General features: G+C 46.5%; 1 non-coding gene across 1 annotated transcript; it reads right to left on the bottom strand.

The window, feature by feature from the left end:
* Positions 1-106: 106 nt before the first annotated feature.
* Positions 107-264, bottom strand: LOC125772785 (5.8S ribosomal RNA). Its single transcript, XR_007419635.1, has one exon. It is a non-coding gene; the product is annotated as a 5.8S ribosomal RNA (ribosomal RNA).
* Between the last annotated feature and the right edge of the window lie 10,707 nt (positions 265-10,971).

Genomic DNA, 10,971 nt, shown 5'->3' with positions numbered 1-10,971 from the left:
GTGGAAGCGTGTTTCCCCCACGACACTAGACGGGCTGCTCGCCATAGTGTTCTATTGTGGCACGCTCCACCCTGAAGTTTGGTTTGTTGTATATCAAGGAATTGATAGGCACTCAAGAATGTGTGCATCGGCCGGGTTTAATCGTCCGACGCGCAATATGCGTTCAACTTATCGGTGTTCATGTGTCCTGCAGTTCACATTGTGACGCGCATTTAGCTGCGGTCTTCATCGATCCATGAGCCGAGTGATCCCCTGCCTAGGGTTTTATAGTAAGGTTCCCAATGTAACACAATCCCGGTGGTACGTCCAAAGACTAACTTTCTGACTAAGTTGTCTTTATTACCCAATAGTCCCAGGCCTTGTGACTTGTGGCTCATGTCTACGCCCATGGCCACCATTCGCTAAGATAGTTTTGAAGTCACTTTGAAGGCCCAGGAACAACTCTCTTAGCACATCGGTTAACCTGGCGCCGCAGTCAACTCATGTGCTTGGATCGGATCGAGCTATTGAGTATTGGGCCTGCATACTCGCTCATCCGTATCCTTTGCGTACCGCCCCATGGCCCTTGTATGTCTGCACCACAGTTCCTGTTCGTTCCGTGCCTATGGCCGGATACGTATTGCACATCGGTATACCTGTCGCTACTCAGGCAACTCGTGTGCGTGGATTGGATCGAGAACATGGTGTGTGCCCCATGTTATAATTGATAGTCCATATCCACTTTATAGGTTAAAGTCATAAGTTGTGATTGCACAACCATTCTTCATAAGAGTTTAATCACTCTTCAACTAACTTTCGTTCTGGTGTCTTGGTATCAAATCGCGTAAGACACAAGATTCTACTGGCCAAATAGAATCTAGCACATTGGTTAACCTGGCGCCGCAGTCAACTCATGTGCTTGGATCGGATCGAGCTATTGAGTATTGGGCCTGCATACTCGCTCATCCGTATCCTTTGCGTACCGCCCCATGGCCCCGTCCTTAGAGTTAATGACTAGTAGGCTTAACTCTTTGTATGTCTGCACCACAGTTCCCGTTCGTTCCGTGCCGTGGCCGGATACGTATTGCACATCGGTATACCTGTCGCTACTCAGGCAACTCGTGTGCGTGGATTGGATCGAGCTCATGGGGTGTGTAGAGATTCCATGTTATAATTGCAAGTCCATATCCACTTTATAGGTTAAAGTCATAAGTTGTGATTGCACAACCATACTTCATAAGAGTTTAATAACTCTTCAACTAACTTTCGTTCTGGTGTCTTGGTATCAAATCGCATAAGACACAAGATTCTACTGGCCAAATAGAATCTAGCACATTGGTTAACCTGGCGCCGCAGTCAACTCATGTGCTTGGATCGGATCGAGCTATTGAGTATTGGGCCTGCATACTCGCTCATCCGTATCCTTTGCGTACCGCCCCATGGCCCCGTCCTTAGAGTTAATGACTAATAGGCTTAACTCTTTGTATGTCTGCACCACAGTTCCCGTTCGTTCCGTGCCGTGGCCGGATACGTATTGCACAACAGTAGATACCATCACCTGACGTATCTAACACACCACTATTGTAACTCGTCGTCGAAGGACCTTTCAAGTGCCTGATGGCCAGGGGAGCTCTTACACGGCACGGAGACACAGTGATGCTCGCCCATCACAGTGTACAACGATCGAGTTTGCTTAAGTGTCTGGGTACCTACACACCAGACACAATGCAATGGCCACGGATCCACACAAGGCACATCACATGCAGAAAGCTTCACCAGATTATGACACATACCACACTCTTGTAACTCGTCGTCGAAGGGGCGTTCAAAGTGCCTTACGGCTAGGGGAGATCTAGCACGGCACGGAGACACAGTGATGGTTGCCCATCAAAGTGTACAACGATCGAGTTTGCTTTCCGCGCAAGCGTTCTAAGTGTCTGGGTACCTACACACCAGACACAATGCAATGGCCACGGATCCACACAAGGCACATCACATGCAGAAAGCTTCACCAGATTCTGACACATACCACACTCTTGTAACTCGTCGTCGAAGGGGCGTTCAAAGTGCCTTACGGCTAGGGGGGATCTAGCACGGCACGGAGACACAGTGATGGTCACCCATCAAAGTGTACAACGATCGAGTTTGCTTTCCGCGCAAGCGTTCTAAGTGTCTGGGTATCTAAGCACCAGACACAATGCAATGGCCACGGATCCACACAAGGCACATCACATGCAGAAAGCTTCACCAGATTCTGACACATACCACACACATGCAACTCGTCGTCGAAGGGGCGTTCAAGTGCCTTACGGCTAGGGGAGATCTAGCTCGGCACGGAGACACAGTGATGGTCACCCATCAAAGTGTACAACGAACGAGTTGGCTTTCAACAAATTCTGACACATAGCAAGCGAGCGACCGAGCTACACCGAAGGCAGCCCATGGTTGGTCACTCGCGGACGATCATCAGTAATGATCCTTCCGCAGGTTCACCTACGGAAACCTTGTTACGACTTTTACTTCCTCTAAATCATCAAGTTCGTGTCAACTTCAGCCATGCCAGCTGCAGCTCACGAAGGAACCGCGGAAGGTAAGCCTCCAGAAACCTCACTAAATAATCCATCGGTAGTAGCGACGGGCGGTGTGTACAAAGGGCAGGGACGTAATCAGCACTAGCTAATGACTAGTGCTTACTAGAAATTCCAGGTTCATGGGGACCGTTGCAGTCCCCAATCCCGACTAGATGGGCATTTTAGTGATTTCCCGTTCCTCTCGGAATGGGGGCGCCTATTGGCGAGAACACGCTGCGACCCACATTGTAGCACGCGTGCAGCCCAGAACATCTAAGGGCATCACGGACCTGTTATCGCTCATTCTCAGCTTGCTAAACACAAGTTGTCCCGCTAAGCAGGGCAAACGTAGCCGACGACCGCCCGTGAAGGCGCCGCCCGGCTGTAACGTCAGGTGCGCCCGGAGGCGCACTGCTGACAGCGTTCTAGTTAGCATGTTTGAGTCACGTTCGTTATCGGAATTAACCAGACAAATCATTCCACGAACTAAGAACGGCCATGCACCACTACCCTTAAATTTGAGAAAGAGCTATCAATCTGTCTTACCTCGATAAGTTTGGACCTGGTAAATTTTCCCGTGTTGAGTCAAATTAAGCCGCAAGCTCCACTTCTTGTGGTGCCCTTCCGTCAATTCCTTTAAGTTTCAACTTTGCAACCATACTTCCCCCGGAACCCGATTTTGGTTTCCCGGAAGCGACTGAGAGCACCGAATAGGGGTAGCGTCTCCCAATTGCTAATTGGCATCGTTTACGGTTAGAACTAGGGCGGTATCTAATCGCCTTCGATCCTCTAACTTTCGTTCTTGATTAAAGAAAGCATCCATGGCAAACGCTTTCGCTTCAGTTGGTCCTACGACGGTCTACGAATTTCACCTCTCGCGCCGTAATACCAATGCCCCCAACTACTTCTGTTAATCATTACCTCTAGGTTTCTGACAAACCAACGAAATCGTATAAACCGAGGTCATATTCCATTATTCCATGCAAGATTATTCTCGGCCAACGCCAACCCCACGGGGGGGCCGGACGCTTTGTCTTAGCCTGCTTTGAGCACTCTAATTTGTTCAAGGTAAATGTGAGTATCTTGAGCACCATGAGGAGCCCGTGCCGGAGTTAACCGGTAGCACGGTACTCGTTCACAGAGTAACGCCCAAGTACACCATTGTGAGTCGCAGCCGTGAGCGCGCGCACGAACGGCCCCGGCGTGTAACCGGGCGCCCGTGGCGGTCACGTGTCTGGACGGGCAATCAACTTCGAACGTTTTAACCGCAACAACTTTAATATACGCTAGTGGAGCTGGAATTACCGCGGCTGCTGGCACCAGACTTGCCCTCCACTTGATCCTTGTTGAAGGATTTATACTCAACTCATTCCAATTATGGACCATCGTTAGAGAGGTCCATATTGTTATTTCTCGTCACTACCTCCCCGTACTGGGATTGGGTAATTTACGCGCCTGCTGCCTTCCTTGGATGTGGTAGCCATTTCTCAGGCTCCCTCTCCGGAATCGAACCCTGATTCCCCGTTACCCGTCGCAACCATGGTAGTCCTCTACACTACCATCAATAGTTGATAGGGCAGACATTTGAAAGATCTGTCGTCAGTCGACAAGCGACCATACGATCTGCGTCCTTATCCAGACTTCAACTCAAGCCGCCCGGAGGCGATTGGTTTAACTAATAAGTGCACCAGTTCAGCTACCCGCGAGGGCAACAGTCCCGGCATGTTGCATGTATTAGCTCTGGATTTTCCACAGTTATCCAAGTAACTAGTGGTAGGATGATCTTGTGAATTATAGCTGTTATACTGAGCCTTATGCGGTTTCACATTCATTTATGTTTGTACTTAGACATGCATGGCTTAACCTTTGAGACAAGCGTATATTACTGGTAGGATCAACCAGAATTCGTTCCACTACAGACACACACTCGCTTAGTGGGAAATAAATTTCCACACAACTCTCTCTCTCTAGAACCATATGGAATGGCTCTTTGGTGTTGGGTAAGGCACCAATTTGTTGGGGTGTAACGGTCACCACCAACTTTAAGTTTGTTAGGGCACAACGGAAACCACTAACTAAACTTTAGGAAACTAAATTTCCTCACACATTATCTCTCACCATATTAGCACTAGGTGCTATCCACGATTGTACAACGTTTCAACTCTTGAATCGACCGTAGGGCCGCGGAATTGCTTCCGGGCCCCTATTCTCGCTATTAATTGTTCATCTCTTTCAATACATCGAGTTCGTTCCATTGGGTAGTTCGCATGGCGAACGTTTTGATGCAGCCCCCTGGGGGACCACGGCACTTTACACCGGGTATGGTGTATGCGCAACCTACAGATAACAATAAACCCCTTATGCGTGTGTAAACCGATGTTGGGCTGCTCAACATCTTTCATGGTTACATCACTTGCACCAGAACCCACGGTGCCGATTTGGTAATATGTTGTACATTTACTCTCAAGATGTACGCTTCGGCCCCTTATTCAGGGGCTCAAGCTATTACCAGCAAGAACAATCCTCATCCAGACTTGAACTCGAAACACCCGCAGGCGAACGGTTTAACTAATAAGTGCACCAGTCTTGAATCCATGCGTCGGTGGAAACAATGCCGGCGTGTTGCATGTATTAGCTCTGAACTTAGCGAGTGATTGCCTTGCAGCTGTCATACTGAGCGTAGAGCGTGATTATCGCTCACTTGAACCATGTTGAATGGCTCTTTGGTGTAGGGTAAGGCACCAATTTGTTGGGGCGTAACGGTCACCACCAACTTAAGACTTGCTTATAGGTATTTCAACGTTTTCAACTCTTAAATCGACCGTGTTTCATTATCATCTCTTCTTCTTATTAAATGCATCGAGTTCGTTCCATTGGGTAGTTCGCGTGGCGAACGGTTTGATGCAGCCCCCCGGGGGGGACCACGGCACTTTACACCGGGCATGGTGTATGCGCAACCTACAGATCACCAATATATTTGTGATCGATAATGCACACTTCTTACACGACTGACCAGTCGACAGCGCTGCCTTCCTATTATGCGTGTGTAAACCGATGTTGGGCTGCTCAACATCTTTCACGGTTACATCACTTGCACCAGAACCCATGGTGCCGATTTGGTAATATGTTGTACATGGTCTCAAGATGTACGCTTCGACCCCTTAAGGGCTCAAGCTATTACCAGCAAGATCAATCCTCATCCAGACTTGAACTCGAAACACCCGGAGGCGAACGGTTTAACTAATAAGTGCACCAGTCTTGAATCCATGCGTCGGTGGAAACAATGCCGGCATGTTGCATGTATTAGCTCTGAACTTAGCGAGTGATTGCCTTGCAGCTGTCGAACTGAGCGTAGAGCGTGATTATCGCTCACTTGAAAGGGTCAAGCCCTTTCGAGTCGTCCGGTTTTTACGCCAGACGACTCGGTTCACCATCTTTCGGGATACAAGTTGACTAAGTGGTACCACTACACTTATCAACTTTCGATTTGGTAATCCTCATCCAGCTTCCTTTCTGGAGGTCCCGAGGATTACCAATTGGGCTGTCATACTGAGCTCATATATTGGAGATCGATAATGCACACTTCTTACACGACTGACCAGTCGACAGCGCTGCCTTCCTATTATGCGTGTGTAAACCGATGTTGGGCTGCTCAACATCTTTCACGGTTACATCACTTGCACCAGAACCCACGGTGCCGATTTGGTAATATGTTGTACATGGTCTCAAGATGTACGCTTCGACCCCTTATTCAGGGGCTCAAGCTATTACCAGCAAGAACAATCCTCATCCAGACTTGAACTCGAGTCACCCGGAGGCGAACGGTTTAACTAATAAGTGCACCAGTCTTGAATCCATGCGTCGGTGGAAACAATGCCGGCATGTTGCATGTATTAGCTCTGAACATAGCGAGTGATTGCCTTGTAGCTGTCGAACTGAGCGTAGAATGTGATTATCGCTCACTTGAACCATGTTGAATGGCTCTTTGGTGTAGGGTAAGGCACCAATTTGTTGGGGCACAACGAAACCACCAACTTAAGACTTGCTTATAGGCATTTCAACGTTTTCAACTCTTAAATCGACCGTGTTTCATTATCATCTCTTCTTCTTATTAAATGCATCGAGTTCGTTCCATTGGGTAGTTCGCGTGGCGAACGGTTTGATGCAGCCCCCCGGGGGGGACCACGGCACTTTACACCGGGCATGGTGTATGCGCAACCTACAGATCACCAATATATTTGTGATCGATAATGCACACTTCTTACACGACTGACCAGTCGACAGCGCTGCCTTCCTATTATGCGTGTGTAAACCGATGTTGGGCTGCTCAACATCTTTCACGGTTACATCACTTGCACCCGAACCCATGGTGCCGATTTGGTAATATGTTGTACAATAACTCTCAAAATGTACGCTTCGACCCCTTATTCAGGGGCTCAAGCTATTACCAGCAAGAACAATCCTCATCCAGACTTGAACTCGAGTCACCCGGAGGCGAACGGTTTAACTAATAAGTGCACCAGTCTTGAATCCATGCGTCGGTGGAAACAATGCCGGCATGTTGCATGTATTAGCTCTGAACATAGCGAGTGATTGCCTTGCAGCTGTCGAACTGAGCGTAGAATGTGATTATCGCTCACTTGAAAGGGTCAAGCCCTTTCGAGTCGTCCGGTTTTTACGCCAGACGACTCGGTTCACCATCTTTCGGGAAGGGACCGTCTCGGTCGCAAGCTGCTCCGGTCCCCAAACAACCTGCGACAAATGATAGGAAATGCCGACATCAATACGTGTTCAGTTTGGTTTATCGCTCATAGGTCTTTTTGACCATCGATCCCTGATTATAACTCTCAATTAAACAGTCAGGAGAGTAAGGCATGCCCATCGATATCTCATCGACAGGCGATACCGCAAGAACGGCCAACGACACATCAGGTGATCGATTATTGCTACGACTTTTGCTTAATCGTTTCCACTCCTTGGAGAAAGAAACCCCCGGGGACCGTCTCGGTCGCAAGCTGCTCCGGTCCCTAAACAACCTGCGACAAATGATAGGAAATGCCGACATCAATACGTGTTCAGTTTGGTTTATCGCTCATTGGTCTGTTTGACCATCGATCCCTGATTAAACTCTCAGTAATCCAGTCGGGAGAGTAAGGCATGCCCATCGATATCTCATCGACAGGCGATACCGCTTGAACGGCCAACGACACATCAGAGGATCGTATCTTGCTACAACTTTTGCTTAATCGTTTCTTCTCCTTGGAGAAAGAAACCCCCGGGGACCGTCTCGGCCGCAAGCTGCTCCGGTCCCTAAACAACCTGCGGCATCAAATGATAGGAAAAGCCGACATCAATACGTGTTCAGTTTGGTTTATCGCTCATTGGTCTGTTTGACCATCGATCCCTGATTAATACTCTCAATTAGAAGGTCGGTAGAGTAAGGCATGCCCATCGATATCTCATCGACAGGCGATACCGCATGAACGGCCAACGACACATCAGAGGATCGTATCTTGCTACAACTCTTGCTTAATAGTTTCCACTCCTTGGAGAAAGAAACCCCCGGGGACCGTCTCGGCCGCAAGTTGCTCCGGTCCCTAAACAACCTGCGGCATCAAATGATAGGAAAAGCCGACATCAATACGTGTTCAGTTTGGTTTATCGCTCATAGGTCTGTTTGACCATCGATCCTAGAATTCAACTTTCGAGTAAGGCATGCCCGTCGATATCTCATCGATAGGCGATACCGGTAGAACGGCCAACGACACACATCTAGGATCGCATTTACTCTTCCTTGGATGGATAACCAATACCCTAGGACCGTTTCATCGCGAGCTGCTCCGGTCCTCAAACAACTCGCGAACCACCGATAGGATGATATTAGGAATGGCCGACTTTCATCCTTTAACTCTCAGTTCTGCTTACCAAAACATAGGTACTTGGACCTTAAAGACCACTATATGTTCCCCGATCGGGGGCAATCGGAACGTCTATCCATCATCAACATCGTTTCACTCATTCCGAACCACCAAATTGGACAGACAGTACCATATTCACCAACCGATTGCTTCAACTTCGCAAACTGTATGGTAAGTTCTACTAATTTCACATCTTACCATCGACTAATAGTGCATAAATCCACTTGGAAATCACTTTTCCTTGGTCCTCGGACCTTCTACGACAACGTCCAACAAATATCCGAAGTCGTTTCCCAACTTAGACCAAGCATTTCGTATCTTTACTTCTAATCGATTTTTTCTCTCATAATTGACGATCAAAATCTAAAAACCACATTTTGAGCCAGAAGCAGTCGTCCGATCGTCCTGGGGGTAGTCTCAATCGATTTAGAAGGGCCCAATTCATAAAGATACGTACTCAGTCAAATTCATGCTTCTGGCTCACCTACCCCCTATATAGAAAACGAAAGCGTACAGGCGTGGAAAACGTGCCATTTTTCTCCATCACGGACTTTTTTTTTCTCGTTGCACCGACTCTAGTAAAAAAGTGAAATTTTTTACTAGTTACCAACTTTTGCAAATTATCATCGGATATCACTTTTTATGGTCTATAGTAAGTTCTTATCACGTTTTAGTAGTTTTTGAAAAAAAAATTTTTTTGAACTTTTCAAAATTTTTCAAAACAAAGTTTTTGTAGGCGGTTTTGTGTATGGAGGGTTACTAGTCTCGGGGTCACTGTTTGACCAAAAAACCACTATATATCATTCGAAAGGTAATTTCAAGGGCTACAAAAAATTGTTCTACGGCACCCCCCTCCGACGTCTAGTATTCGAGTTATTGGCCAAAAACCATCACTTGAGCGATTTTTCGTTCAGGGTACCCGACTCTAGTAAAAAAGTGAAATTTTTCTCGATTGACCAAGTGTTGCAAATGACCATCGGATTTCACTTTTTATGGTCTATAGTGAGTTCTGATCACGATTTGGTACTTTTTGAAAAAATTTTTTTGACGCACTTTTCAAAATTTTGCAAAACCAAAACTTTTTAGGCGGTTTTGTGTATGGAGGGTTACTAGTCTCGGGGTCACTGTTTGACCAAAAAACCACTATATATCATTCGAAAGGTAATTTCAAGGGCTACAAAAAATTGTTCTACGGCACCCCCCTCCGACGTCTAGTATTCGAGTTATTGGCCAAAAACCGCAACTATAGCGGTTTTTCGTACAGGGTACCCGACTCTAGTAAAATGATGCGATTTTTACTAGTCTAGGAACTTTTTGGTCAAAAAATCAAGTATATGTCATTCGATAGATAATTTCAAGGGCTACCAAAAATTGTTCCACGACACCCCCCTGCGACGTCTAGTATTCGAGTTATTAGCCAAAAACCGCAACTTAAGCGGTTTTTCGTCCAGGGTACCCGACTCTAGTAAAATGATGCGATTTTTACTAGTCTAGGGAACTTTTTGGCCAAAAATCAAGTATATGTCATTCGATAGATAATTTCAAGGGCTACCAAAAATTGTTCCACGACACCCCCCTCCGACGTCTAGTATTAGAGTTATTAGCCAAAAACCGCAACTATAGCGGTTTTTCGTCCAGGGTACCCGACTCTAGTAAAATGATGCGATTTTTACTAGTCTAGGGAACTTTTTGGCCAAAAATCAAGTATATGTCATTCGATAGATAATTTCAAGGGCTACCAAAAATTGTTCCACGACACCCCCCTGCGACGTCTAGTATTCGAGTTATTAGCCAAAAACCGCAATTATAGCGGTTTTTCGTCCAGGGTACCCGACTCTAGTAAAATGATGCGATTTTTACTAGTCTAGGGAACTTTTTGGCCAAAAATCAAGTATATGTCATTCGATAGATAATTTCAAGGGCTACCAAAAATTGTTCCACGACACCCCCCTGCGACGTCTAGTATTCGAGTTATTAGCCAAAAACCGCAATTATAGCGGTTTTTCGTCCAGGGTACCCGACTCTAGTAAAATGATGCGATTTTTACTAGTCTAGGGAACTTTTTGGCCAAAAATCAAGTATATGTCATTCGATAGATAATTTCAAGGGCTACCAAAAATTGTTCCATGACACCCCCCTGCGACGTCTAGTATTCGAGTTATGGGCCAAAAACCATTCATACTTGAGCATTTTGCTCATTTTGCCTGTACGGGTACCGGGGACTAGTAAAATCAGGCCAATTTTACTAGAGTAGGGGTCCTTTTTGGTCAAAAAAACAACTTTTGCTCGTTCGATAGGGAATCGATAGGGCAACAAAAAATCGTTCTACGACCCCCCCTTCCGATGTCTAGTATTCGAGTTATGGGCCAAAAACAGTTTATAGCTAATTTTTCACTCGATTTTTCACCAAGTATCGCACATTACTCCGGTTCTATACATTGGATCGTCAATCTTTAAGATTTTATGGGTAGTTCCAACTGTTTGCTACATTTCATCCATACATC

Source organism: Anopheles funestus, assembly GCF_943734845.2.
Source record: "Anopheles funestus chromosome X unlocalized genomic scaffold, idAnoFuneDA-416_04 X_unloc_111, whole genome shotgun sequence".
In the NCBI taxonomy this organism is placed as follows: domain Eukaryota; kingdom Metazoa; phylum Arthropoda; class Insecta; order Diptera; family Culicidae; genus Anopheles; species Anopheles funestus.
Note: the sequence above shows the minus strand (reverse complement) of the source record. Positions and strands in the feature narration are given on the sequence as shown.